Below are 6,229 nucleotides of genomic sequence, written 5' to 3' on the forward strand. Positions count from 1 at the left end.
AGGAGAGGAGCCAGGGGTGCCGGTAGCAGGCCGGGTCATTTCCCCAAGAAAAGCCTCCACCCTCAGAGTTTAAATCAGCCGGCTAATCTGTCACAGACACCAGCATACACACAGTAAGAGAACAGATTTATTGTTCTTGAGGTAGAAAGAGAAATAGCTGAGGTGAATGCACAGAGGGAGGGTTATGGGTTCTCACAAAACATTCTGGGACTCTCTTAGGAGTGTGTGTGTGTGTGTGTGTGTGTGTGTGTGTGTGTGTGTGTGTGTGTGTGTGTGTGTGCGCACGCGCTTGCACTTGCTTCACAATTCACTGTGTGTAGATTCATATCCAGCCAATCCTCTCTGAAAGTTGATCTGGTATGCTGCTGAACTGGAAAATATTCACTTAACAAGACCTCAAACGCCACGAACACTACAGTGAATTGTGTTAACACAAGCTTAACTCCTTTAAAGAAGTGAAAGGAGTTCATCCCACAGCTGTTCCCACTTTTCTCAATGATAGATGTGGATGTTTTTCAAATGATGATAATGAGCAAGCAACAGAGCAACAAATTCTTACTCCAACGTCAATTATTCCATTAAGTCTTCATTTAGTTACACCAGCAGCAGTTCCCTGAAGCAGAACATGCTGCAGGTAAATCTCCCCGCAGTAAAACACAAAGACTGACACCTTGTAACAAAAGCCTGGAGGCTGAACAAAAACAGACAGAAAACAGCCATTATCTAAATGACAGGGCAGGCTGGCAGGCGAGCAGCTCAAACACAGAGCATCGCTGCTTCTTGGCCAGGGGCCACCGAGGACGGGGGCAAACTCAGATATTCACAGACAACAGAGAAGTGGTTAGTGGAGAGAGAAGAGTATTTTTGCGGGGTTAAATGGCGATTACCTGCTGATGGGATGCTGGATTAGCTTGATCTGACCGTAGCACGGCCAGATGTGCTAATTGGCTGCAATGAGGGAGGAATGAAACCAATACATTACACAATCAGTTAATCCAACACCAACTCTGGGGTTTGATCAAAACACGACTAAGGATTAGGTAAACGGAGCACCGACAAAATCCTTCTTTCCTAACACACAGGCTGAGCCTTACATAATAGGTTCAGAGAGAGTTTCAAGACAATACACAGTGCACTTCTTGTTTCTGAACGGATGTGTGGAGGAATAGCCTATAGAAGACTTCCTGTCCATACACCTAATCAGCTGGAGGAAACATGCTGGAGTCAGAGCTGAGGGTCAGCTGGTGGTGCTGTGCCAAAAGGGACATTACAGGCAAGATTAGTTTAGTGTTTCTAAAGAAAAAGAAAGAGATCAGCTTATCAGATGTTCATTCAGGTGGATTTGGACACTAAATCACTCATACTCGTTACTCTTCACTCCTGGCTCGTTCGTGATAATAAATGAAAGTAAAAGAGTGAAGTTTTCTCATTTCACATGTAAGAAATGATAAAGAATAAGTCTTTATTTTTAGCCACTGCTCGAGGGATGCACTAAGGTCCAGATTGAAATATTTCAACAATATGATTTGGATACAATTTTGTACAGGCACTCATGGTTCCCACACACTATGAAACCTAATGACTTTGGTGATCCCCCAACTCCTTCTAGTGCCACCGTGAGCTCTGCATTTTCGGTTTTGACAACTATTGGGTGGATTACCATGAGTACTACATTCATGTTCCACTTTGGAATTTTAATGACTTTTCGAGATCTCGTCTTGTGCTCCAGCGCCATCATCAGGTCCAAATTTTAATTTGCCCAGTGCTTTATGATTAAATACCTGCAGATCCTCAGATTCGCATGAGCATCTATTTTGTGTTTAATGTTAATTAGCATGTTAGCACCGCTGTATCCATCAAACAGAGCTGCTGTAGATATGGCTGTAGAGTCTTAATCTTGTTATAGTTTTCTATCACTTATAATTACTGACTCACCAAAGTAATTGCTATGATCTGGAACTGTCTGAGTAGAAAAGTAGAGTTCAAATGATCGGACAGGTTGTCATCAGATTGTTTAAAACCTTGTTTAGCCAGATTATCTAAACCACTTTATTTGGTAGTAAAAGCTAAAGTGAGAAATATCTGTAATATACCATCATTGCACAAAACTGTGTGTCCACAAGCTGCCGTCAGTTTCTTTTCCAAGTTAGTTTGCCTAACCCGAGCGTTCATTTATTTATGATCAGATTTCCTGCCCTGACAGACTTCATTTCACTGATGTTGCATCGTTCCCAAATGTCAGCAATTCTTTTCGTGAATCAAATGATTTTATTACCAATAGAAAAGATGGCAAAAACTAATCGAATAAGATCCAAGTTGTAATAAACTGTGATGACTATGAATACGAAGTATGCCCAGTGTTCAGACAGGCAGTCTACAAAAGGAAAAAAAAAGCCTAAGGAGATCCATCTGATACTCCAAAGAGTACAAAGAAAGCAAACACGCTGATGATTATCATACAAATCTCATTTTCAACGTCTAATCAGCATTATCTTATTGCCTCGGATAGCAACTACCCCTTTTATCTTCACAACTGTGGAGTCTATGCTAAAGGTTAAAAACTGCCCTTAATCTAACGCACAGTGTGGCAGCAGCAGCAGCAGCAGAACAGGGCAGGGAAACACAAACACAAGAAAGAGGGCTCCAGGCGAGCCGGGCCCCAAACCACAACAAAGAATCCTGACTGTGATCTAGACCCAATCTGAAAACTGAACCCCACCCACACCACGACTCCCGCTCACCGACTGAGACATACGTACACAGACAATACCTACACTTACATACACAAATACATACCCAGGCATAAACAGACATAAACAAACACTCTAGGAACCATGTGTACATAGTATATACACACACACACACACACACACACACACACACACACACACACACACACACACACACACACACACAAGTACAAGACAAATGCAGCGGATCAAGATTTGTTTGTCTGATTATGGCCTGCCAAGCAAACATCCTCCCTGCTGTTTCACACAGAGGGCAGAGTAGTAAAATGTGACAGAATTATTACAGAGCTTCTTTCTAGTGTATTTTACACTCTCAGAGAGCAGATTGCACAAGGACAGTGAGAGAAAAAGAGGCATTTTTCAGCTGATGTCGGGATCTGACAAAGAACCAGGTTACATGTCTGCTCCTGTTAACTGTGTGTCACATATAAAAAGGGAGTTCATAAAAGTGTACAGTTTTTGTGACTGAAAGATTAAATGAAACTTTCAACTGTAATTGAGTGTGGACATTTACAAAGAGATAAGTGTTCTTATCAAGATGGGAACAGACACGCAGAAACCAGGAACAGTTTTAAAGGGAGTCAGCTGAAAAAAAAGAAAAGAAAATTTGCCTCAGCAGATTTGAATATCACAGGACTTCAATAACATGGCTGTGTTACGGCAGGCACTGGGTCACATCTGCTCCACTTGATGACAGCAGCGTGTGACGGCCGGTGAAACCAGACGTATCATAGAGAAATCCCCCTGGAGGTCGGTTCTCAGTTATAGAGCATGAAAAACCTGCGCTGACAGCCACACCGTCATAACTCAGACACAGAGACGGAGTAATGACACTGTAAATCTCATCGACGGGCTACCTTGCTATTAGGTGCATCAGCTTCAGCCTGTAATGTCTGAGTGGCCTAACTTCTACCTTAAGATTAGATACAGGGGATGTTAGGATGATGCATGTCTTGGAGAACGTTCTACATGATGATCAAAAGTCGAGGAATGCTGGGAATGAAATGTTGGACAAAGACGAACAAATAATGCAGCTGGCGCTGTTGTTCCACTAGAAATCCCATGATGAAGAAAAAATGGTGCATGTGTCATAGTCACATGGGTTAGCTTAGAAAAGCTGGGGGAGTCGCCTGCCTCACCACACACCACAATAAAAGAACAGGGAGTGTTTTTTAGTACTGTACTGTTTTGAGGGCCCGTCTTATTTCTCGACATGACTCCTGAAAAAGGAGGCAAACATACACACAGAGACACACATATACCGCACATGAACTGTAGCTGGAGAGACAGTTCAGCAGCGCGTCAGGTGTAAGCAGAGCACTCTGGCTGCTTCCCAGAATCATTGCTGACTATCAGGAACGCCGCCTCAGCCAGTCACAGGAGACTGCAGCATCTCATCACTCTGACCCACCAGGCAGCTCAGTGAAAGAGAAACTAACTCCATTGGCAATTCATCTCCATTGATTTCTTCCCTCAAGGGTGCAGGATGTGCAATATAAGACTAGATTTGTGTGGATTTAAGAGGATATGTGAACTGAGGCAATTAATTTAGCACAAAAAAATAAGACATTTCCTGATAAAATGACTATAAATGACTGTAAGTTGAATATAAAGCGAGGGTCAAATCTTTAACGTAAAGGTGAATAAGAGAGAAAGGTGTGGCTTAGCCTCTGAGCTGCTGCACAACCTGAAATGGAGCAATGGCTCCCTCTGCAGAGCAGCGGCAGCAACACGGCCAGAACTGCTACCATGTGAAACACACACTTAGAGTTTAATATGATGTACAGTTCTTTACTGATAAATAATTTCTACACATAAAGTAGAAATGTGTGTTGATATCAGTTCGGTAAGCTTGAGCAAGTGTCATCAGAAGACAAGAAGAAAATTAATGTTCAAGGAGGAAATGCACTCCGATTTTTTTCTTGGTTTAAAACAGACATGACGAAGATGAGTTCCACAGACATGTGAAGAATGAAAAGAAAGACAGAGACAAAGAGAGACAGAAAGAAATGCATTGCTCCAGAGAGATATAGAGAAAAAAAAAAAGATATTCTGAATTCTGTGCTTTTATTTGCCATGAGCTCACTTCTCCCAGACCATTATGCGTGTTTTTTAGTAGAGGTCACAACAAGAAGCTGCTGTTTGGAGTAAAAACATGTCTGGGTAAAATCTAAAACAGGAGCCACAAATCTAAACATCTGCAGAAACAATATAAGAATCTGAGTATCTGCAGAGAAGACATTAGGGGGGCCGTATCTCAAACTGACAAACAGAACGTCTTTAAAGCTGAAACATTTTTTCCAGCAAGGATGGAGGAAGGAGGGGGTCTAGTGAGACAATTGATTCAACGGGGTACTCAACAAAATTATTATTTGTGTGAAACGTTATGGTCTTTGATTGTGTTTAAATGAATCAGGATTTTTTTAAGTTCAGCCCTCTTTTTAATGTTCATACTTCGGAACTCATTTGTCATTGTTTCAGTTGCTTTCATAAACAGACATGTTTGCTTATTACTTGGTTAACATGATGTCATACAAATAATTCATCTCGCAGCTGCTGGTTTTCTGGATGGCTAGTAATAACTTTGGGGAATACCCTGCACCGACTCTGCACACAACGAATTCTGAAAATAAACTACATATTACATACAGCTGGAATAATGTGCCCCTCATACTGTATTTGTAAAGGCAGCAGTATACTGGGTTATATGATGATGTTATAGCATGATAACTGCAGACCTAAACGTCAATTTTATTTTTGATTTGTCTATTAAATCTCAAAGTCATTTAGTCTATTAAACGTAAGAAAATAGGAAAAAATGTCATCAAAATTTCCCAGAGCTCGATGCCACATCTTCAAATGTCTTGTTTTGTCCAACTAAAGGTTGAATACAAAGAAAAGAAGGATTTATTTTAAAGTAACACACTGTAAAGACTTTTCAATTACAAGCCAACTGTGTCAGTGCAGTATATACTTTCGGAAGTTTTGAGACAATTTTGAACTAAACACATTAAATATACAGTATTTCACAGCTTTTCTGCTTGTGTGAAAACTGCGGATCCAGCTATAAGGAATGTTATTGGTAATGTGACTGTTACTTTAATGGTAAAGGCCTTTTTAATCTATCCCTCATATTCTGTGGTACGCTCATAGAGGTATCCACAGTACCATTCAGATACAGTATGGCATTCCCAGGCAGCAATGTGGAGGGAAAGGGCAGCGACGTCCAGCTGAAATTGTGATACTTTGCACAAGGTTTTATTTCCTGGCGCGAACGAGCCAGGAGTGAAGAGTAACGAGTATGGGTGATTTAGTGTCCAAATCCACCTGAATGAACAACTGATAAGCTGATCTCTTTCTTTTTCTTTAGATAATGGAAAACTAGCGACAGACATGATAAAAATAATTGCTGAGGCAGCAGGAACAACACAACGATACAACAAGATCTGACATCACACCGTCTGCCACTGGGCCCAGTA

This window comes from Seriola lalandi, unplaced genomic scaffold, assembly GCF_002814215.2.
Source record: "Seriola lalandi dorsalis isolate HSWRI2012SDOR001 ecotype SW California unplaced genomic scaffold, Sedor1 jcf7180002054581, whole genome shotgun sequence".
Lineage (NCBI taxonomy): Eukaryota > Metazoa > Chordata > Actinopteri > Carangiformes > Carangidae > Seriola > Seriola lalandi.